The sequence below is a fragment of the Manis pentadactyla genome, chromosome 1 (assembly GCF_030020395.1).
Source record: "Manis pentadactyla isolate mManPen7 chromosome 1, mManPen7.hap1, whole genome shotgun sequence".
Lineage (NCBI taxonomy): Eukaryota > Metazoa > Chordata > Mammalia > Pholidota > Manidae > Manis > Manis pentadactyla.
The window spans coordinates 119,264,203-119,287,768 of NC_080019.1; the positions used below are offsets into that span (position 1 = coordinate 119,264,203).

Here is a 23,566-nt window from a genome sequence, read left to right on the forward strand (position 1 = left end):
AATAAATAAATCACAATATAAATCACGATATTTTGATTGTAGTATACAGGTGAAACATAAAAGAAAAACATTTGGCTTTACAGGCATGTATTAAAAAAGAGGAAAGGCTGTATATCATATCATGACTTAAGTTTTCATCTTAGGACATTAGGAAAATATAATTAAAGAAAGAACAAAGAAAACCGAAGGAAGACAGTAAGTTAGCACAAATTAATGAATAAAAGCCAAAAGAACAATAGAGACTATTATAAGGACAAGAGTTGGTTCCTGAAAAAAATTACTGAAATAAACCTTTTAACAAATTGATCAATAAAATAAAAATATACAAATTGCCAATATTAGGAAGAAAAAAAGGGAATGTTTTTATTGATACAGATATTAGAAAGTTAATAAGAGAATTTTAAGAACCATTTTTGACCAGTAAGTTTGAAAATGAAATGAAATGAACAAACTCTTGAGCTCATCATTTACCAAAAACATACACAAGAGGAAAAAAAAATATAACTAGTACAACATTTTGATTTTTAAAAATGAGTTTGAAATTGAAGACATCTCACAAACATCAAGGAACAGACGGCTTCAAAAATAAATTTTCCCAAACATTTGTAAAAGGAACAAATTGAAGGTAAATAAAATATTTTCTTTATCTCTTTCTTAGTTGATCTATAAGATAACTGCTTAACATATAATAATAACAACGTATTGTGTAATTATAGCACATGGGTAGTGAAATGGATAACAACGTCATAAGAAAAAGGAGGGAGGCGTTGGGAATCCTGTATTACACACCACCTGCATTACATGTGAGATGGTACAGTGCTATTTAGAAGGTAGACTCTTGATTAACTTGAAATGAATATTACAAACACTAGGGTAACCATTAAATAATTTTAGATTTGCTAAAAGAAGAAATAAATACAATCATATAAAATAATTAACCAAAAAAGGCAGGAAAGGAACATGTGTATCAAGTAGGAAACAGTTAGAAATACAGTAGATTTCAACCCAATTATATCACCAGTGTGAATGGCCTCAACACACTAAAGAAGATAGAATGTAAGAATGAATAAAAACAAAAGATGGCACAACTACACATTGCCTGCAAGAAACCCATTTTAAATATAAAGACTCAGGTTAAAAGTAAAAATATACTATGCTAACTCTAATCTTGCTAACTCTACTTGTGTCTAATCTAACTCTAAAGATGTTATGTTACTTTCAGATAAAGCCAACTTCAGAATAAGGAAGAAGAACAAAGCTGGAGGACTAAGATCAGTGGAACAAAATAGTCCAGAAATAGATCAAATATAGTTAACTGACATAGGTACAAGCCAATTCAGCAGTGAAAGGATAGCTTTTTGACAAATGGTACTGGCGGTCCATGCCAAAAAGGAAAGAAAAATTAACCTAGATAGATCTTATACTTTTCACAAAGATTAATCCAAAATGGATCATAAACCAAAATGTAAAAGGCAAAACTGAAAAAAATTCAGAAAAAAACAGAAAATCATGTGATGAATTTTTATATACAGCACCAAATGGACAACCCAATTGGGAAAAAAATCAATTGGTTTTCATTAAAATTAAAAATTTCTCTGTTGAAGATGATTTTAAAGAATGAAAATACAAGCCACAGACTTGGATAAAATATTGGCAAAACACATAACTGATAAAGGGCTTGTATCCCAAAATTACAGAGATCTCTTAAAAATCAACAATAGGAAAAGAAACAAGCCAATAAAAATGGACAAAGGATCTGAACAGACACCTCCTCAAGAAGATATATAGATGGCAAATGATCATAAGAAAAGATGATCAACATCATTTGCTATTAGAGAATTTCAAATTAAAACAATGAAATGCTACTCTACATCTATGAGAATGGCTAAAATTTAAAAAATAAAACCAAACTCTAACAATACCAATGCTGGTAAAGATGCAGAGAAATAAGAACTTCTGTGTAATGGTAGAAATCCAAAATTGTTCATCCACTTTGGAAGACAGTTTGTCAGATTCTTACAAAGCTAAACTTAGTCTTACAATATGACCTAACAATTACACTCCTACATTTAATTGATTTGAAGAGTTAACAACTTAACCAAAATCTGCACAGAATGTTTTTAGCAGCTACATTCATATTCACCAATCCTGGAAGCAACCAAATATTCCTCAATAGGTAAAGGTATGAACAAATTGTTAAAATCCATGCAATTGAAGACTATTCAATAATAAATGTAAGTAACCTATCAAGTCTTGAAAAGACATAGAACCTTAAATGTTCATTGCTGTGTGAAAGAAGCCAGTCTGAAAAAGCTACATACTGTATGATCCCAATTATTTGACCTTCTGGAAAAAGTGAAACTATAGAGAGAATAAAAATATTGGTAGCTGCCAACGGCTCAAGAAGAAAGGGAAATGATTGAATAAGTGATGTTCAGGTAATGTTTAAGTCGGTGAAACTGTCCTGTATGATACCGCATAGATACATGACATTATGCACTTATCAAAATCCATACAACTTTAAAGCACATAACATGACCCTTATGTATGCTAATTAAACAACATTTATGAAGCCATTTTGTCCCCAGGAAGGAGTGCAGATTTTGACAGGGCAACTTAACTGTATTACAAATATGTGAAACAACCTCACTGAAGGGTTTAGAATAAGAGATACTAATTGAATGAGATTATTTAGAAATTAGTTGAGAGTGTAAAACTAAAAGCAAAAGGAACAAGTAAATATGCATTGTACTCTTGCTAATAAAGTTATTTCCAGTGTAGTAAGTTATCAATTCTTATTCTGCTATACGTGTATACTAGAAACGTACGATTAAGTAAATGGATGGCAGATGGTGGGAGCCAGGTTTCTCACTGTTGGCATGAGACTTTACAGATAAGCAGGGAGAGGAGATTAGAGTTATCAATGTGGTAATGGATTATATTCGGAAACATTCATCTGAACTCAGGTTAAGCTTAATTTATAGATATAGATGGTTTACATAGAAATACTTATAAATAGTATATATATGTTTATTCAAGGCATTCAAACACTCTGTTATCTGCCAATAAACTGACAAGAGAAAGGAGTTCACTATGGGTGGCAAGACTGGTCTAAGGAGGCTCACAGTTCATAGACAGATGAACAGGGAAAAAAAAGAAGCTGTTCTCCTCAAAGGGTTTCAAGGACAATCTTCTGTGAAATTTCCCCATCTTGGAGTAGCTTGATCAACACTTTAGCCATTCAATAGGTAAGACACTGATGTAACGACTGCTAACCAGAAGCTAAGCTCTAGATTTCACTAGTTGGACTTTCTCTGTTAAGATTAGGGTTTTGTTCTCTCTGTGAATTCTTGGGATCATTCAGTCCTTCTTATTTATTATATTCTAGGCATTATCTCAACATAATGGCTTATATTTTTAATTAATGTTTTTCTTTCCATCATCTTAGGTTGTTTACACAGATGCATAATCTATTAACTGAAAATAACTTTATAATTTTATAATACCAAGTAATATGTCATACACACACACACATGTCTATATCTATCCCTACATATATTTCACACATACACATATAAATTTTATGGCATTGTTCATTGCTTAGTGTGAGCTATAAGCTCAAAGGACCCAGTAAAGATTTTCTGAAGAGTAATGATTTTTCCTGGGATCTCACCTTATAATGACACTAACCACAAATACTAGCAATCAAAATAGCCATTAAGGAGATGTTGGTCAAATTGTGGTACGACTATATAATGAAATACTTTTCATCTAACAAACATGTTTATGAGCAAATACTATGAGAAAATGTCATCATTATGTATAATAGGTGCTCAAAAATATTTGTTGAATTGATTTGCATTTCATATATAGTATTGGCATAATACTATATATATACAGCTTATATGCTGCTTTTTTCCCATTTGTCATCATGAACACATGTATAAACATTCTTTGAAAACATGACTTTTAATTGATTGCATAGTATTTCATTATATGCTAGTAAACAAATTAGGACTAACTATAATAAAATACATTGTATTGATCCTAGGAAAAAAATATACATATTTCCCCAGATTTCTTTCATTATACAAAACCATATTGATAAATATTATCAAAGGAATTTTCTCTCAAGATTTATACATCTGTGTCTATCAAAAAAAAAAGAAAGAAAGAAAGACTACTGGGAACTAAGTCTAATTCTCCAAGGCCACCAGAGAAGACTCTACTGGTCTAGTATGAAATGATTATATTAATTATTATACAAAGCCCTTTTATAATGAGTACAGCATTTGAAACTTACAATAACCTTGTTATGTTGGTATGGCAGGCATTAAGCCCATTTTAGAAATGAAAATACTGAGATCAGAGAGGTATTTACTCAAAGTCACGTGGCTAATTAATGTGGAAGCAAGCTCAATTCCTCTGACAGTAAATTCAGTCAATCCTCTTTCTAGTACATCTTGTTCTGCAATAAATAAAGAACACCAATAATGGTTTTACAAAGGAAACATAGGGTGTTTCTTAACCACATATGACCAGTACCTGTATATTAATTCAAAGAACTATTTTGGTTTTGCTACAGTTGTGGTTTTATGCTAGGTTTTTCTGTGTGACCCTCAGACATACTGAAATTCCAGGAGAAATATTTCTAATGCCTTAACTACTGGATTTTGAGAAGTGCTCTAGCTTCTTGTTTTGCCACAGAATTGGTAGAAAGGCTTAACAGATTGCTCAATCCTATTCTAAATCCCAGTGCAAGCTATCACTGAATTGATAGTGGGACAAAGGGAAGTGCTGTTTGAAAACTACACTGTGCCATGGTTATGCAGCTTCAGTGGACTTGAGAATCACCTTAGAAAGTTTTCAAATGTAGATTCTTATGTACTATCTCTGACTGATCATATCATATTCTGCTGGGTTTAGGTTTTAAATCTGGTTTTGAATACAATCTCCAGGTGAATTTAATGCAGATACTCAGAAAAAATAATCTACACACCTGTAGATTTTTTTAACGGGATATTTGGCAAAAAAAAGTGAAAAATCTTCAGAGTCTAAGTTCCTTCACAAAAATTAACTTTCATATAATCGTGTCCTTTTAAGCATGAACACCTCCACCTAATTTTTGTCAATCATTCACCCCAAGGACATTAGCTATTAAACAGAAGAACTTAGAAACAGGACATTAGCTGCAGACAAGCTGTTTCACCTTGATACCTTCAAAAAAACAGAGAATAATCCCCTTGGACCAAAGCACACACTGTTTACAGCAGTGAAATTGGATAGTAGAAATGAAAAAAGCTTTGAAGACCAATTCCTGAAATAAAAGATAATTTATTAGATGAGTTCTGAAACTGCTTCATATCAGAACCTGGGGAATCTTGTGAAATTTCTGATGCTCAGGTACCTGTAATTTCTTAAAATTCCTTAGGTTATGTTGAAGTGCAGCCAAGTTCAAGAATAGTGGATTAGACCTATCCTTGCATTTTTACAGTCTTGAATGGTTCAGTCTCATTAGAAATGGCAAAGCATTGAAAACCACTGCAATAAAATCAATTCACTGGACTCTCTGGGACCAAGTCCATTCTCATCAAAAAGCATCAATGTTTTATGATGGTCATAAGTACAGCTGCCAAACAGTACGTTTTTAAAATTGTCCTTTAACATAGGTTTAGGTACTGACGGGGCTTGCATTGAGGAAATTGGCACCCAAGTCAGGGGAATCTCAGGAAAGCAGCTGCCATACTGTACATTGCCACAGGGGAAAAGATCAGCCCTCCATTTCTGGGAATGCTTAGTCACAAACCGCATGTCATCAACCTCCCCAACCGAAAAACAACATTTTTCCCTTCAGGTGAAACTGAGTCACTTTTCTAGAATGATGACAGCAGTCGAAGATGGTGGAAGGAAGTGCTATGTTACGAAGGGATAAGGATAGCTTATCTCAATTTATTCAACCTACATGCCTCTGGGTACAATTAGTTCAGAAAACCATTAAATTATGCAGACACCAATCTAGATAAAGTTCTTTACTTCATAAAAGATTCACTTAGGTTTAAGGGAGGCAATGGTTTGTGTCTGATAGAGATCAACACATAATACCCAACCCTGACTTGAAATCAAGAAGTGTCATGTGACTAAGGGAGCATGCTGAACCAAACCACTCTCAGCCCTTTGAAGTTTCAAAGACATTTGGACCTTCCACATTGCTCAAGGTCTGCCTTATTTACCTGCACTAGAGCATCAGTCTTACAATTCACTCCCCTCTCTGTTCTGGCAACTTGGAATCATCTCCAACAGCATTTTGTCACTACTGCCACCATTAATTCTCACTTCATTATCACAAAATGGCAGCTTTCTTTTCCATGCTCTCTTCCTATTTAACTTTATACCAGGAGTCTGAAGAGCTGTATTTGAGCATAGCCTTAATCCAGCTGTATAACTCTTACATGTTGTTTACATACTGTGTCTGAGTCTTATTTTCCTCATCTGCAAAATGGAGCTAGTAATTCTGATCTGTTAAAGTGTTGGGAGTTTTCAATGTCATGATAAAGTAAAGAAACTTTCTAAACTATAAAATTGTTACAAATGAGATTATTATTATCACTGTCCAGAAACCCGGGATACCCAAAGAATTTCTCTCTTCTTTTAGAATATCATCTTTACATCCAGTCTCCTACAGAGATCTCAGTGTGTCAGGATCTGAAACAGAGTATGTCCTTGTGTTTGGAGCTCTGTGCCCTCTTGTGTGTAAGTTAAGTTAGTGTGACGTAGTACAAGAGCAATGGATTCAGTCAGAAGACCTGTGAGTTAGTCTTGTCCTTGCTGTAAGTAATGTAGGTTCCCTGAGAAAATTCCTCTTTTCTCATCTGTGAAGATGGGTATCAAAAGATCTATCCGAAAGGCTTCTTTTAGAGTTTACATGGGAAAATGTATGTACAATTGCACATAAATAATATTTTTAAACTATGCAAACATCAGATTACGATGCAGAGTAATGGTTCTTAAACATTGTGATGCTGGTTAAAGATTCTCAGACAAATCTCTGGGATAATCATGTCAACTATTTGGAAATGGTGATTTCAATATTGAAGTTTTAGGATTCAGATATGGGGTGACACAGAGTCAGAGTTAATGGCCTTTGAATCATTCCAAGACCATTTTCACGCAGGTAAACACACGCGCCTTTTACTGCACCACAGGTCTGGGCTCCTACTTCCTCCCTGGCTTTCAAGGCACTTCATTCTCTAGACTTCCTGTTAATTTCTTCCCTATCACTATTTTAATTTTGTTCCCTAAAAGTAATCACTAACATCATATTTTATCTTTTAACCCCTTTTTCTTTCTTCTCCTTCCACACGTTTTTGTTGGGGAAGCTTATCCAGCTGTACAGTTTTGACAAACATGCGTTTATTAGAAATATAATATCAGCCAGCCCTGTGCTTTACACAGATAACTTCTAAATCTGTATCTTTAATACTTGAATTTCTCTTCATTTCAACTCCCACAATTTCAAATTCTTGGTAGACATCTCCTAGAATTCCCAATGGTGCTAAAATAATAATAATAAAAATATAACACAACCTCATCTAAACCCCAATCTTCTTCTCCTATCTGAACTTTTTCACCTTCTGTTCTTCTGTTACTGCTCCTACGATTTTCCAGGTTGTCAATGCATCTTTAAGTAGTTGCCACATTTTGACAATATGGCCTCCATGATATTTCTCAGACACATTTTCTCCTCTGCATTTCTCCCTGGGGAAAAAAAATAACTTAATTCATATCTTCACTATCTTTTCCCCAGATTACTGCATAAGCATGCTGTCAGATTACCTGGTTCCACAATCTTTTGATCCTATTCATCCTACTCAGATGCTTGTCAGAGCACTGTTTTTAAAGTTCATCTCTGATAAATGCTTCCTCCATTTCATATTACATTCTCATCTTGCCCATCTCCAAGGTCCTATTCACTATCTTCTCCTCGCCTTGAATTCTTCACCCTACTCTCTCCCTATAAGACTTACAACTAAATCTTGTCCTTCTGTTTTGAACAAAACTCAGCTTAAGTGTTGCCTTCGACAGGATGCCTTCCGGATTCCTCTTACCTGAAACTCACCCTACTCTCTTTAAGCTCTCAAAGATTAACCCATTTTAGATTTTTGTGACTACATTTAGGGCTCTCCTGAAGGAGTATCATGCCTGATGCATCTCTGATTCCCTTACATATTTTAATTGACCACAAAATGTTAACTGAATGACTTTTAATTCAATGGAAACAGCAGTGCTGGATCATCTCATCCGTAGAATGAACACCATCTCTCTCTGAGTGACGTTTCATGTAAAAAGATTCCCAGCACATGAAGACACTTTCAATATATTTGTTTTCTCCCTATTGCTCTTTATCTACTTCTACTGTCTACCCAGAAGCCATGTCCCATGAACCACTCTTGTGTCATGGACTCTATAATACAAAATGATGATATTTATCATCGAGTCTAGTATCTGCATAACACAGTCATTCAAGTCAGAAAAATGTAACCCCTTACTCAACAAAAATAATATAGATAATATTTTTTGGTGGTTAGGGGTGATTTTTATTTTATTCATTAAGGTTTTCAAGAAAGACTTTTTAATTTATGATATAAGTTTTCATTTTTCTTTTACATTTCTTATTGCATTCATCATAGTAAAATTATTTCCTCCCTTTGTTAGTTCCTTTTAAAACATTATTCAACCATTTTTGGAACAGCTTTAGGTTTACAGAAGAACTAAGTGGAAAATATAGAAAGTCCTCATGTACCCCATTCAGTCCCCATCCCTGGGTTTCCTCTGTTCTGAACATCTTGCCTTAGTGTGGTTCATTTGTTACAACAAATGAGTCAGTACTACATTATTAACTGAATAGTTACATTAGAGTTTACATTAGAGTTTACTCTCTGTGTTGTACATTCCATAGGATTTTACAGTGGAAAGTGACATGTTATCTCCCTGTGAATGACTCAGGAGAAATGTCATATGCATTTTTTTATTATCCCAGACTGTAGCAACTATATGGCATCTAGTAATACATTAATAAATGCCCATTTATTCAGCTGATCAACTGAATGGTTAATCACGCTATAATAAATTAAGTATGTTTAGACCTCACTCTGTGCCTAGAACTTGGTTAATTAATGAGGGGAAAAGGGGAATAAATCTGGACTCTCTCCTTATGGATGTCACTAGACAGTATGAGTCACAATGACTTAGAATTGTTATATAATAACTCCTCTAAATTCAGAGCACTAGTGTGAAAACTGACCACACAGCAGAATCCTGTGTTTGAAAGTTATTTCTCTATAGTGAAAAATAGGTTTCCCTGTACATATTCAAGGTATTCAAATAGTGCAAATTCTAAGTGAAATATTTATCTACTATGCAAGTAAAAATAATTAGAAAGCATAGTTTGTGGGAGCAGTGGATGTGGGATTTTCTTTTTCCCTTTACTCATGTAATCACACAATTTAATTATTTCCTCCCCAATCACTCCCTTTCACCACTAACACTTACCTGAATTCCATGGTGAGCAATGAAATGGATACTTAGAATATGAGTTACGGGTAAAAAGTGTTTGTAGGAACAAAGTCAGGACAAATGTCTGTTACTGAGATTTCTGTTCAAGGGCAACTAGTACCTTGTCACAGGAATCTGAAAAAGAGAGGCAGAAAGAACGTAGTTATTTAAGAATTAAAAGGATATTGGGTGGGGTTCATTGTTTATAAAGATACTCCTTCTTTTATGATGTAGTTTACTTGGCAAAATGTTTACCAGGTTCTTCATATGTGCTGGGCCCTATGCTAACTATATCAATATAGGAAGTTAATAAGATGACTCGACCCCTCTGTTCACATATGCCTCCAGGAAAAGGGAGAAAATAGATGAATATAGATGAATAAAGCATGGTCTCCATGCCTTTAAGGAGCACACAGTCAATAGAGAAAGACAAGATAGGAACTACAGCACAGTGTCTAGAATAATGTAGGTGTTCTTTCAATAATTGTTCATTGGGTACCCATCACTTGCCAGACAGTCTTTTAAGTGCTAGGGAGAGAACACTGAACCAAACAGGAAGAAGTCCCTGCCTCTAAGTTCCTTCTGTTCTAATATGTTATTTCACTTTCCTTCTCAGCCTACAGCTACTCCTGACTTTGTCATTCTGTGTCTTTTGTATATATTTTCATTTCTGGAAATGATAAGGCACTTAATATTTTATGGTCTAATAGGGGAATACTTTACTGGTACAGAGAGAGAGAAGCTAAGCACCTAATGAGAAATGCAGATATAATGTTCCTCAGGTCCTGTGGAATTAGAGAGAGTGTTTATATCTGTTTGGGGAAAGTCAAGGAAGGTGAGCCATAAATTATAGTCCCATTTCGTTTTCTTTCTTTTTTTTTTGGACATTCAAAAGAAATGCAATGCAAGCAGAAAAGAACAGGTGAGTCACAGTCTCCAGTGAGATGTATGTGTACTGGGTCCTCAAGCACTTTATTGTGGCTGGATGGGTTGGACATGTGGCTGGGAATACTATGAAATAAGGTTGGAGAGTCAGATGAGAGTCTAGGGACTCTAAGAGCATGGCTATATAGCTTGGATTTTGTCTTAAATGTAGAAGGAAGCTAATGAATATTTTAAAACAGAAGGATGATGTTATCTGAGTGGCATTTTCAGGAAGATGAATGTGGTAATATCACTGAGGACTGGAGAAAGAAATTGGGGACACAGACATCTTAATGTTAATCTAAAACAGTGAATAAATGTTCATGTGAACCTGTTCTACTTTAAGAACAGAAGCTAAAGTTTGTCTCCATGGACTGTGCACTAAAGATTGTGATCTTGGAGAAGGGCACCAAGATACTAAAGAAGAATACTCTGGAAAGGTATGCTGGTCTCTCAATGTCTACCTTGAGATTTATAAAGCTCCGGAGAAGATCCTACTTTCTCTAGGAAAAAGACTAATGGAGTCATTTAGGAATATGACTTCAATGTCCCACCATCTGATGAGTCATGGTGTCAGTGGGTCCATGCTCAGAGCAGTGTGTTAATAAGATGACTCAACCCTTCTGTTCACATATGCTTCCAGGAAAAAGGAGAAAATTCTGGTCTCCCAAGTACCCAACTCCTTTTCAACTCAGCAATTGTCCCTGTACCTCGTTTCATACCACTCTGAGCTGAAAAACATAAGAGGAAAGCAGGAGGAATGAGCAGAAGTTACCACAGCTTTGCTCATGATGGTTATTCTCAGTGAAATGGAGGCAATACAGACAAGGTAGCGACAGGCACATAACCGTCTTCTGAAGATGCCCAACAGGAACGTGTACATACCCAAGACTGGGGTAAGTTGGGAAATAAGAAAAATAAAAACAAAAGGTAAAACATGAAAAATCACATTAAAAAAATATATATATATCTATATATACACACAATGGCTGTTGGGTGGTTCCCATCTATCCACATGTAAAACTATACGAAACCATCAAGCTGGCAGGCAGAGCGAAGAACCACTCGGAAGCAGCACCTCTGATGGCCTCTAAGGTAGCACATCCCGGAGCTCGCGTGGAAAGACACGAGCTGTACTGTTGCCGATGTCGTAAACTGCTTCACTCCTACTTCCCTTTCTCTCCCTCTTGATCACTGGACTGCTTTGGGATGCCAATCTCCCTGTGAGTTTTACATAAGTGAAACTCCCATGACAATTTTAGACAATGACATAACATAATGACCTACGGAAAGCTCTGAAATATTTAGGAAATGAAATTAACTTTCAACAGCTGCGTCATTCGCTCTGCCTCAGATGCCCCTATTGACTTACTGATGCACGTGTTTCCCTCTCGCTGGCACATGTTTTCACTCTGTGGCAGACTCCTAGTCATTCTTTAAGACCCAACTCAGATTTAACTCCTATGTGAACCTTTCACTTTCCTTCTCAGCCTAAAGGTACTCCTGACTTAGTCATTCTGTGTCTTTTGTATATATTTTCATTTATGGAAATGATAAGGCACTTAATATTTTATCTAATTAATATCTTTCCTTCTAACTAGACCTGAGGGTCAGGACTATCTGATTCATCTTTGTTTTCCCAATAGCAAATAACACAGTCCACGATACATTAGAGGCAGATACACACACCGGTAAAATAAACAAATGAGTAAATGAATTGGTTGACCTTTTTCCTTCCCTTCCTGACATTCTAGGTTTAACTAGTACTTTCTCAAGCACTTTGAGGATCTGCCACTCCCACCCACTGTCTCCATAGCTGGCCCTGTGGAAGTTTGCCTGGCCTTTGCCTTGAAGGTCATCCCTTTCTTTGGCTGGGGAGGGATCAGGCTTGGGTGTTGGAAATGAGTTCCATCATTGAGTCACGGTGCCTCTGGGCACTGCGGTTCCATTCCGTGTGAAAGGTCTCTCTGCAGCATTCTTGCAAGGTGAGTTTTCTAATTAGCTTTCCCTTATAAGGTGCCAGGGGGGATGATTGGTCAACACTGGGGCCCACAGAGAGGGAAACAGTGGCCAAGAAACTTCGCCTAAGGATATTGGGTGGGCTGAAGCCTTAGAGTCAACATCTGGTGAGGATGTAATGATTCAGTGCTCTGTTCCCCACCCCAGCTTTCCTCACCCAGCAGCTCTGTTCATTCTGCCTGGACTTCAAGAACATGCAATAGATGTGACTCTATGACCCAGCTACTGGTTACATTTTGCATGCTTGCAAGAATGAACAGGCATAAGTGGCTTTGTCTTTAAATGACTAGAAGAGGACAGGGTGCTTCACTGAGTACCCTTGGAATCTAGGATTTGTTTGAGACTGCTCTCCAGGAAGAAAGGTGCTACAAGGCCTCAGAATTTACAGAACGATCAAGAGACTGAGTAATAACTGAATAGCAATAGCACTCACATGTGTTGTGCCTTTTTACTATTTAAAAGACTTGTATATATGCATACAGTCTTATGAAATGTGTAATTAAAAAACATCTCTTTAGGATAAAATTAACAAATTGTTCTGTGTTAAAAATTGGGAAATACAGTAAGAAAAACAAAAATTAATTTTACTTATAATCCCACCATTTGGAAATAACTACTGTTGATTTTAGGTATTTCTACTTTTTATATTTTTAACATAGTTATTATAACATGAGAGAGAGAGAATTATGATCTTAATTTTATGGGTAAGAAAAGAAGACTGTAAGATGCCTGGACGGGTAGTTTAGGAAATAAAAACCTCAGTAGTCTGATCATATATTGTGTGGTGCTGGCTACATCTTAAAATTTCTCCTGATCCATAATTTTCTCCCCAAAGATGATAAGAGATTTTAGAGCCAATGTCAACACTAGTTCAGAGTCCTGAGATGAAAAGTGATCCTTAATTTCCAACCATTGGTGTGATGAAAAGTCCATGTACATCTAATGGGGAATGACACCTGCTAAATTAACTTACACCTTCAGACATGCTGCCAGAGTTGCTATGAATTAATTATTTACCTGTTCCATATCCTTTTTCACTCAGCCCCAGATTTCAAGGAAAGGGAATGCAGTAGCTACCGTTTTGACCCAGCAGATAGTGAGTGGACAAGGGCATCGGCCAGCTGTGCTCCAGTAGTTAGCTATAGTGTAAAAGGTAGTTTCCTGCATTCAAATGATTTCACATCTTCTGGTTTGAACATAGGTATTCTGTGAGTCTCACCCCCCTTTCCTCTGATGCCCACACATCATGACAAGGGAAGGCCACCTGCAATAGGCAAAGATTGAAGGAGGTGGGGAAACGCGCACTCTTGGGCAGAAGGATGCGCAGGCTGCAGTGCATACAGCTCCCGATGGGAAAGCTGCTGAGGCAGGGAAAGGAAAGGATTCTGGTTTCTTTTTTGCATTGCTGATTTTTTTTTCTACCATGTCTTTATTTTGGCTAGAAATTGCCTTCTCTTTAGGAGAAAACTTTGATTCTGAGAGGCCAGAGGGACCGGTGTAGAATGTAGAAGAAACGGGCTAGAGCTGTCAGCCTTGGCTTAGTCCTGGCCTCTGGGCTCTGGGTTCAGGGCTAGAGAGGGCCCTTCTACCTACTAATCAGTGTGTAGCCACGTTCACGGTGAAAAACAAGAGGCTCTCAGGGGAGAAATTCCATTCAGAAACAAAGACTAGGCATTATTAGCTGGAGCATTCCTCCTATTGTCTCATACCAAGGCTTGTCAGCAAAGGGCAGAGAACATCGTGTACAATTTAGTAAAATTCCCAAATGTTGTTATTTACTAAACTCTGTTGAGTAACGGTGATGACGATGGTGGGCGTGATCATAATTACTGCTATCGAGTCTGTTCTGTACGCCACTTGAAATGCATTTTTCTCTCTACAACCCTGTATGACAGGTATTCTTTTATGCCATTGCACAGATGAAGAAGATAATCTTCACAGAGAAGGTAAACAACTCTTCCAGGATCACCCAGCTAGTTGGTAACTGGGTCAGAAAATAGGGTTTTCACAGCCTGTGACGTTCTTTCACTACTGGCTATCCCAGTATCATGTGAGGGCCTTGGGTTTAGTCCATTATCACTGCAGGGGATGCAGGATGTGAAGGCTCGGTTCTCTGGGGGCTCCTGAACCTGTAGCATCAGGGATCTTGATGTAAAAGGCTCTCAGGAGCAGATCCAACTGCAATGGGTGGCAGAGCCTGAAGGCCTGGTGCAGCAAAAGCTGAAGCCTGAAGGGAAGGATCAGCCCTCACCAACTGCAAATTATTTCCTAGGTATCCTCTGAGGAAAGAAAGACAGGGGGTGGGGTCTCGCAATTATCTGCGGAAGGGCCGCAGTGGGGTCTGGGTTAGACGCAGGAGGCCTATAGCTATTTCCTTTATCAGGGCACCCAGATCCCAGCTCACTTAGCTGTCTTCAGCTCCAGAGAAGTACTTTGTTTCCTTTAGAAAGAGATTACCTTTAGACAAAAGTAGCACCAATATCCTGCCACCCTGATTTAAAGCAGGATGAAGATAAAATGATTCTCTGTCCCTCATGACCTGTGAAGCCAGTGCCTTCCAGGGAAATGGCCCTCTCCCAGGGGCAGCCCTGCTCTCGGCTTCTGAAGTGGCCTCTAAACCTCCGTGCTTTCAGAGCTCCAGTAAGAGCAGTGCTCCCAGCTGAAGGCTGGGCTAGTGAGGCCGCTCACACTGAAAGGGTGGCTGGTTTCCCAGGTGAACCACAGTGACAGTTAATTACATCAGCCCAATTAGCAGCAGCACCCGCCTGGTGCAAGCCAGGCTCACCGTTTGCAGTCTTACTGCAACTGGAAAAGGGCCCCTGGGGCCGTGGTGGGGAAGCTGGTGAGCTGAGAGACTAAATGGTTAGCAGTGACCTCTTCTCAGAACCCTCTTGTCTTGGAGATAAGTGGGGGAACTGGAAAAAGACCAATCTCTTACCCCATAGTTGGCTAAGCAGCCTGCCCATCATAATGGTTTGCAGGTTATCCCATTGGGTAGGAACAGTCTTCCCTCAGCACCTAGTGGATGATCAGCGGTGGAGCTTTATCAGAGTTTGCCTTCACTAATGAGGTGTGCGTGCCCTGCCTCTCCCAGAACGCTGACTCGGGGCCCTCTTTGTGGAAGGTGAGGGGCAGGCCAGGGGATGGCACTGCTGTTTTCCCCGGCTGCACACTCCTGCTTTCCATCTTTACAGTTAATCAGAACTCTGGTTTCAAATCCAAAATCTAATCAAGTCGCTTACCTTGAGCAAGTTTCTTAAACTCTCTGAGCTTTCTTTTTCTTATTTGTTAAAAATGTGATTATACAAACTACAGGGATGGAAAACAAGCCAGCGGTTGGCAGGGAGCTGGGGTGAGGAGGGCATGACTACAAGGGCAGCAGGAGGTTGAGGGGCATTAAGTGTCCTGTTTGTGGTGGGGGCCACATGACTTTATGTATTTATCAAAGCTCATAGAACTGTATACGAAAAGGCTATGCACATTTAAAAAATAAATACATTTTGAAAATGTAATGAAAGTAACTTTTCAAAAGTCAGTTACAAGGATGAAGATGATAAAAAGTTTGAAGGTATCTAGCACAATGTCCTATCCTACATATGTCCTAAACATGTATCAGGATTTTCCCCTCTTTCTTTCTGACCCTGTTTTCCTCATCCAGAAAGTAAGAGTTAAAATATTACTTCTTGTAAGCATAACCAATCTTACATCCTTTATAGTCCTGACACAGTGATAATATGAGATTATGACTGTAAAGACTTTGCCAGCAGTCAAGATGGAGCAATCCATTCATTCATTCAGTCAGTCATTCACATTTTCCTGCTGTTAGGTCCTGCAGCGTAAACATAACAGAGCCTGTCCCTCTGCTAATGTAGCTCATAGTCCAGGAGGAAGACAGAGATGGAAACATCAGTGGAGTGAAAGCTGCAGGTGTGAATTCCAGTGGCTGTAGAGGACATCTAAGACAGCTCCTTTTCTAAATCTTTTCTGAAGTGAGACGTGGAAAACAAATGGGAGATGGGCTCAAAACAGCAGGGAAAGAGGAAGGGAAGTTCAGGCTGTGGAAACAATATGTGGAAAGATCTAGAAGTGGGGGAGACAAAAGCTTACTCAGGAACTGAGCATCTTTTAGTCTGGTTGGTGTCAGGGATAGTTCACTTTGAAGATTCAAGCTTGACAGTTCGAGCAACTGACTGTTAGGGAGCCTTCTCATCTCATGAGTATAAAATCCAATGATGCTCCTTGATTCCCTCTTTGCACCCACTTCTAGGCAACTGGGGTCTTGCTCCTTTTCTTCCTCTCTGGTATATGGACCAGAACCTAGCAGGAAGTCTCTTTTTTCTTGAGAACTGTTACGTTTTAGTTTCCAGGCATTTGCTTTTGCATAATCCCCCAGTTTCCCACCTGAGGTTTCACCACTAGATAGGAGGTGGCAGGAGCTGTGGGAGGGATTCAACTCTGTCAAGGCTGTGAGATGATGTCAACCCAATTACCAGCAACAGCACTCTTGGCCCGGCGATGCCCCTCCGGTATCTGCACCTGTGTGGACCTGGGTGGAATGCTTTGATGTGACACTTGGCTGGCAGAAAATCTGCTCCTCCCTGCTCTTTCTTCCCACCCTGAAAAGGAAGCAACAGCAGCAGTGGGACCAAGTCCCAGTTACATAAGAGATTTGCAGCAATCACAAGGAAACTGTAACTTTGGGTATTCTGCTGAGTGAATACTGAAAGGCTAGGACTGATACTCCATTATTATGTGCCAGGATGGCTATGCCAATCATTAAATAATTCCAGATTACTTATAAATAGCCACTCCCCCCAGTCCAGCCCCTGGACCACACAACCCCTGCTGCCCTAGCCACCTCAATCCTTCTAGAACCCCTGGGACATCCTCAAAATCCGGCAACTGATGGGCTGAAGCCTGCCCTGAAGGGCCTGCCGTGGATCCTGCCCCAGTGCTTTACTTGTTTCCGTTGGTTAGAATATACTGGTTGTTAGAAATATCACCCCTCTGGGAGAAAGAGGAAACTGACCAACTGACTCCCCAGAGTAAATCATTTTTTTCTTTCTGAGCTTCTGTTAGTCAATGAAAATTAAAATTAAAATTTTTTTAGGTATGTGGAGTTTTGGACTCAGTGATTTCTCAGGTCTCTTCTACCTTTAGCATTCTATGATTCTCTAAACTGGGGAGAAACGCAGATTTCTGAGGTCTGGCTAGTTGTAGTACTTGTCCAGAGAAAGGAGTTCGTAGTCTGTATCTGATACGAGTAGGACTTTCTCAGAATCATAGATCTATAATCCATTTAGAGTTGGGAGCAGCATAGCGTTCCATGCAGCTCGAGGGAGACCACAGAGGCGGGGGAGGAGGGCCAAGTGAACTGGGCTCTGAGGTCCTGACTCCTGCTTCAACCCAAGCAGCCCTGATTTTCCTGTTTATACAGTGGTATTCCTCCTAAAATTTTGTTTAAGAAATATTTCTTTGTCTGGGGAACAAATCTTTAAAATCCTTAAATTCTCCCTTGGCAACTTGCTCTCATCAGGGCAATATTTATTAGTTGGATCTAAATCCAATCCATGGTTGCTTTCTTGAGGTGGACTTCAAGTTCCTAGAGCCACTTTGAAGAGCCCCAGGAGGATGGTAAACATGGAAACCCCCCCCCCTAGGAACTGCCGAGAGGGCATTTCAACAACAGCAATTACACCTGCAATGCTGGCTACTGCTGTTTTACCAAACAAAAGAGGGTCACCTGGAAATCAGTGCAGCACCAGGGACCTGGCTACTGCAGAGCAACTCACTTTCCTTCCTGGTTTGGATCTACCCAGCAGCCACGCAGGAGGAGTTCAGTAACCGGTCTGTTCCCTCTCACTTAGGGTGTGGCCGCTGTAGCACCTGACCTGTCTCCTTTAAACTGACTAATCCAGCCCCTTCCACCGCCTCTCCAAGTAGACCCTCTAAAATGGTGGCTGATTTGTGCTTCCCATTTCAGCGTGGCATGAGGCAGAATGCTGTGTGCATCTCAAACTACTTGACTTTTGTGAAAGGATGATACTTTTCCAAATGCAACAGCCTAGAACAGCCTAGAATCTTTCTTCTGTTAAAATCTCTGTTCCCATGTGATGAATTTGGGAATACTCCCTCTCCAGGGGCCATTAGGAGAGTGTAGGAAAGACTTCCAAGCAGTGTTTTAATCACAAATTGTCTGTCAAGGCTTTGTAATTATGTGGGCTTTGGCCCACCCTTGTGCTATTTTCCAAGGAGCTAGGGCATCTTACCCCAAGGCTGAGGTTCAGTCCAGCCCTATAATGAATTGTCTGTGTCAGCTTGGCTCAGTCATCTGCCTTTGCATTTCCTCATATATGGAATTCTCATGTCTTTTGTACATTTTTTTTTCTCCTTTGGGGCCTACACGATACGGCTCTTTCCCCTTAATGTTTTCTTGATTCTGAGCCCTGTTTGATAACAGATCTGGAATCTGCTTCTTACCTATCATTGACTGACAGACTTTGGCAATACCACTGCTTGTAGCATTCTTAAAGAGCACTGAATCCAGTGCCGTTATTTTACAGCTGTAGAAAATAGAAGCTAGAGGGAGAAAGGAATTTTCTCAAAGTCGCTCAAATCTATAGAGGCTGAACTAAATCTTTGACTCTCAGTCATTTGCTCTTTCCATCTTGTTTGTTGACTCCTTCATTGAATCAGGCATTTATGCACACAATAAACATTTGTGAATTTCTACTCTGTGCCATATACTATGTTAACTCTGAAAATATAGTAATGAATAAAATTCCTGCCCTAGCATCTATATTCTGAATGGAGGTTGTATAAATAAAGTAAAATGTAAACAGGTGGTAAGTGCAATGAAAAAATACAGAGAGGGAAAGTGGGAATGTCAGCTGCAGAAGTTCAAGTATAAAAAGAAATCTTGCAAGATCTCCCTAGGAACATGAGCTTTGATCTTGACCAGCTGGAAGTAAGAGATGAGCAGCATGGATACCTGAAGGAAGAATGGTTCAGGCATAAGTAACCATGTGCGCAAAGGCCCTGAGGCAGGGACATGCTAAGTGTGTTCTAGGAACAGTAAAGACGCCAGTGCCAGTGGAACTAAGTAAATGGGGAATATATAGGAGGTAAGAGCAAAAAGGTAATTGGCTCATATCTTCTGAGCTATTGCAATGACTGAATCAGTGAGATGGAAAACCAGTGAAAAATTTTGAGCAAAGGAATGACAATATCTGACTTGTTTTGAAAGGACTCTAGCTTTTGTGTTGAGAACACACTGAAAACAGACAAAGGTGAAAGTAAGGAGAGAAGTTAGGAGGCTGCTGCATTGATTCAGCAGAGAGATGATGGTTGCATGGACCAGGAGGGGAAGAGTGGGGCTGGCACAATGATAGCTGCTCAGGAGAGCAGGGAAGAAGGCTATGAGCTCAGTAATAAGGAGAATGAGAAGGCTCAGGGAAGTGAATGAAGACTGGAGCCAGGCTGTTGAGCAGGGAGATGGAACTCAGCCTAGGGCTGTAGGGTCAGAGAAGGTTTCCAAGACTAGTACTGACAGGAGACATGGGTGACCAACTGTCAGGTTGCCTGAGACTACTCTGGTTTTAACACTGCTCAGTCCCAGGGAAACCAGTTCAGGTGACCAACCCACTCTAAGAGTCCTGGTGAAAATTGAGAGGTGATGGGAGGTTGTGTGTTCCAGGGAACAGAATGAAACACCTGAAAGGGAGGAAGGCAGAGCACTGGGCAGGGAGCAAAGGGGAGGAGAGAGCAAGGAGCAGAGGAGGCAGAGGGCTCCATGTGCACGGTTCTGGAAGCCCTGAGATTACAAGTCATGGGATTTGTTTTGATGTCAGGTTAAAAGAGTTTCAGACAAGGAATGGTAACATTAATAACTTGGCAGTTTTATCTCTGGCCTCAGTTTCCTTACCTGTAAAAGAGCTGGAACTAAAACCCATAATTTGCAAGTTTCAGTTGAAAAGTGAAAAGCAAGAAATCAGTAAACAGTAGAAAGTAAGTTTGAATCAAAATATTCCAGCTGAGTTGCTACAAGGAAGTCCTCATGTCTTAATGAAACCAGTTGTTTTTCCTCATTTCTCTTTTTACATCAAGGACATCATAATTTCTCTAGGCTCAGAATCTCAAACTCATGATTTTTATCTTTTGTCCTTGTTGATTCTCTCAGTCACCAAGTCCTTATTCCTTTTTTTCTTCAAAATGGCTTTCCTAGGCTTTTACTCTAATGTCCCACTGCTGCCAGCCCGAGGAGGCTGTCCTCACATTGCACCTCCACAGTAATGCACTGAGGAATATGTGCCTGTGGTTGGCGGGGAGGGGCGGCGGTGGTGGTGGTGGTGGTGGGATTAGACCTCCCTGGGTGCAGTCAGTAAGGGGCTGTGTTGTCTGGAGGCAATTTAAAACCAGTCAATTTGAAGTCAGCCTGCTTTGTATTATTTCTATGTGCCAGCAATTAACCACCATGAAACATCTGCTCCCACTGGAGCAGACCACTGCCACTTACTCCCCTCTCCCAGCCCCCATTGCTGTAACATTTCCTTCTTTGTCTCTCTGCTTGCTTCCTGTCTTTCGCCCTCCAATCCCTCGCCTGCCAGCTTTGCTAAACAGCTGCCATGGGTTAACCACCCACCTGTGGCTTTCCTCAGAATCCTTGCTGAGGTTCATAGGATCAAGCCCCAGTACCACAGGCTAGTCTGGCTCTTGGTCAAGCCCTCAGCAACCTGAAGCCAGCCTGACAGCTGAAACTTATCCTATTACCCCGCATCCCATACCCCGTTTGCTGCGAGAGCCTGGGTTATAAGTGCCATGATTTCCTGCCACACTATCTGGGAGGAAAACTAGTTTTGGATCCTAGCGCTACCAGAGACTCCTGGGGTGACCTTAAGCAAGTTGTCTTCCCTCCAAGGGCTTTACTTTTCTTGTTAGTCAAATTAAGATAATAATTCCTGTAGAGCTGAAGTCACAGGACTGAGGTGAGGGCCAAATGAGATCATGGTTGTGAAAGCATCCACCCATGTGAGCCATGGTAATTGGCAGAAGTGGTAGGCGAACCCTTGTCAGAGTGGTGGCTGTCAAGGTACAGAGTGGATGTGTAGGCAGTGCATGACTCTATTTTTGATGTCTGTTTTACATTTTGCCCCTTTCATATTCGCCATTCTATATCCTACTTATCATTAAAGGAGCAACTGTAGGTCAATTTCGTCAAAAAATCTTCCTTTGCTATTTAAGTCTGCCCTGAACTCTGCTGTCTTCAAAAACCTCCAGAAGGTACATCCTTTTTGTTTGCATAGGGATCACGCATACGGTCATATATCCTGTAGTCTCCCCATCGGGACTACAAGTGCCACCTCTTATGTTTGCTGTGCATCCCTCTCAATATTGAACACACAATAGATGTTAAATTGAGTCTTGTCAAAATTCAGGAATGTATTAATTTATGCATAGAGGCATCTTCTTTTTTTTACCCCTTAAAGCATTATGCTGATAGTGCCCTCTGCTGCTAAGCTTTGATTCTGTTTTCTACACAGCATAGAAGACAGGGAGAGGATGTTTAGTAAAAGGAGTAAGTAAAAATTGTCATGCCTTTCAAAGTTCTGGAACAGAGAAGACTAGGAAAATCCACCTAAAAGTTCCAGTGCAGGGAAAGCCAGAAAGTCAGAAGGGCCAGATGAGGTGGCTGCAGGAAAGCTGGGCATCTCCTTCTAGATGGGTGGCTGATAATCTGTTTGAAAGTAAAATACAATCTCAATTTCGTATAACAAGTTTATCCTCTCCTGTGCCCCTGTTTAAACAATGTGTGTTATTTATGGCCAGAGATTGTTTTTAAATCTAATTGTATGAAAATTAACTTTGACAATTCTAAGATGCTTCATAAGAGAATGCATTTTTTTTTTAATGTCATGAGAGCTGGAAAAGGTTTGCTAGAGAAATCATAGTCCTATTCATCTTCCTGCTTTTTAGGTGTTCTTATAAATAAAAATAACAACTGCCTCTTAATGATCGCCTTCTGTCTGTTGAGCATTTTCCTTCTATTATCTCAGTTAAATCTCATGATGACCCTTTCATGGATGGAGACATTGAATGTGAGAGGATAGGAAATATGTCCGTAATCAGAAAGGTAGTAAAACGCAGCAACGCCAATAGAGTGCCCAGCCTGGGTGCCCCAAAGCCTGTACTGTTCTCAGCTGTTCTACTCTGACTTTCTGATGGGGCTCTGGATGTGGAGTCAGGCCACCTGGGTTTAAGTCCAGATTCTCTCAGTAACTTTTATAGTAAAGTTGGTAAATAAATTCCTTCTCTGGGCTTAGTTTTCCCAACTCTAAAGTAAGGCATGTAGGACCCACTGCTCTCCAAGGCCCCTTCCACCTGGGAGTCTGTTATTTGCAGTGTCCTTCATTTTGCTGAACTATAAATACAAAGCCTTATTGTCACCATGATCTCCCTTGAGGTTCCACCACAGGCTTGATCTTGCCAGTCAAGGAGCTTTGGGCAGTTCAACGTTGACTTAGATAAACAATGACCAAAAATGCTCTACACTGAGCTTTGAAGGACATTATCTTTCTATTTAAATTGCAAATAGTTCTGTATGTAAATGATGCGGGGGTTTTTTCCCACAGAGTTGAAAGCATTATATTCTATGCTGATTCTGAATGCAGGGTAGTTAAGTTTTCAGACTGTCAATGTGTCACATTGACATTGTGACAACTGGTCTTTAGCTGCGAGTGCCTCAGTGGGCAGTGTGTCCCTGGGTGATGGGCACACGGCGAGAGAACAGTGTCCCCAGGAGCAGTGTCTCCACATGGTGCCGAGCCTTTCAAGTGGCTCACTGGGGCTTCACAGCCAAGTTCACGGTACAGAGAGCAACATCTGATGTACCTTATTACCCTTAGAGACAAAATCATTCCTCAGAAGCCAAATGTCTGGAAGAAAAATCTGCCTGGTGCTCAGCCCCATGGCCTGGAATGCTGAGGAAACTCACAGCGCTCCACACAAGGAAACCAGAGCCCGGAGACCTGAGCTACAGTCACACCTGTGCCCCAGCTGTGGCAGCCACCATGCT

The 23,566-nt window shown here is 39.8% G+C and overlaps 1 long non-coding RNA gene across 1 annotated transcript; it reads right to left on the reverse strand.

The window, feature by feature from the left end:
* Window positions 1-351: 351 nt before the first annotated feature.
* On the reverse strand, window positions 352-18,128 carry LOC130683476 (uncharacterized). The gene is made up of 3 exons (XR_008997232.1): window positions 9,550-18,128; window positions 7,585-7,755; window positions 352-4,468 (listed from the first exon to the last, which is right to left on the reverse strand). It is a non-coding gene; the product is annotated as an uncharacterized LOC130683476 (long non-coding RNA).
* Between the last annotated feature and the right edge of the window lie 5,438 nt (window positions 18,129-23,566).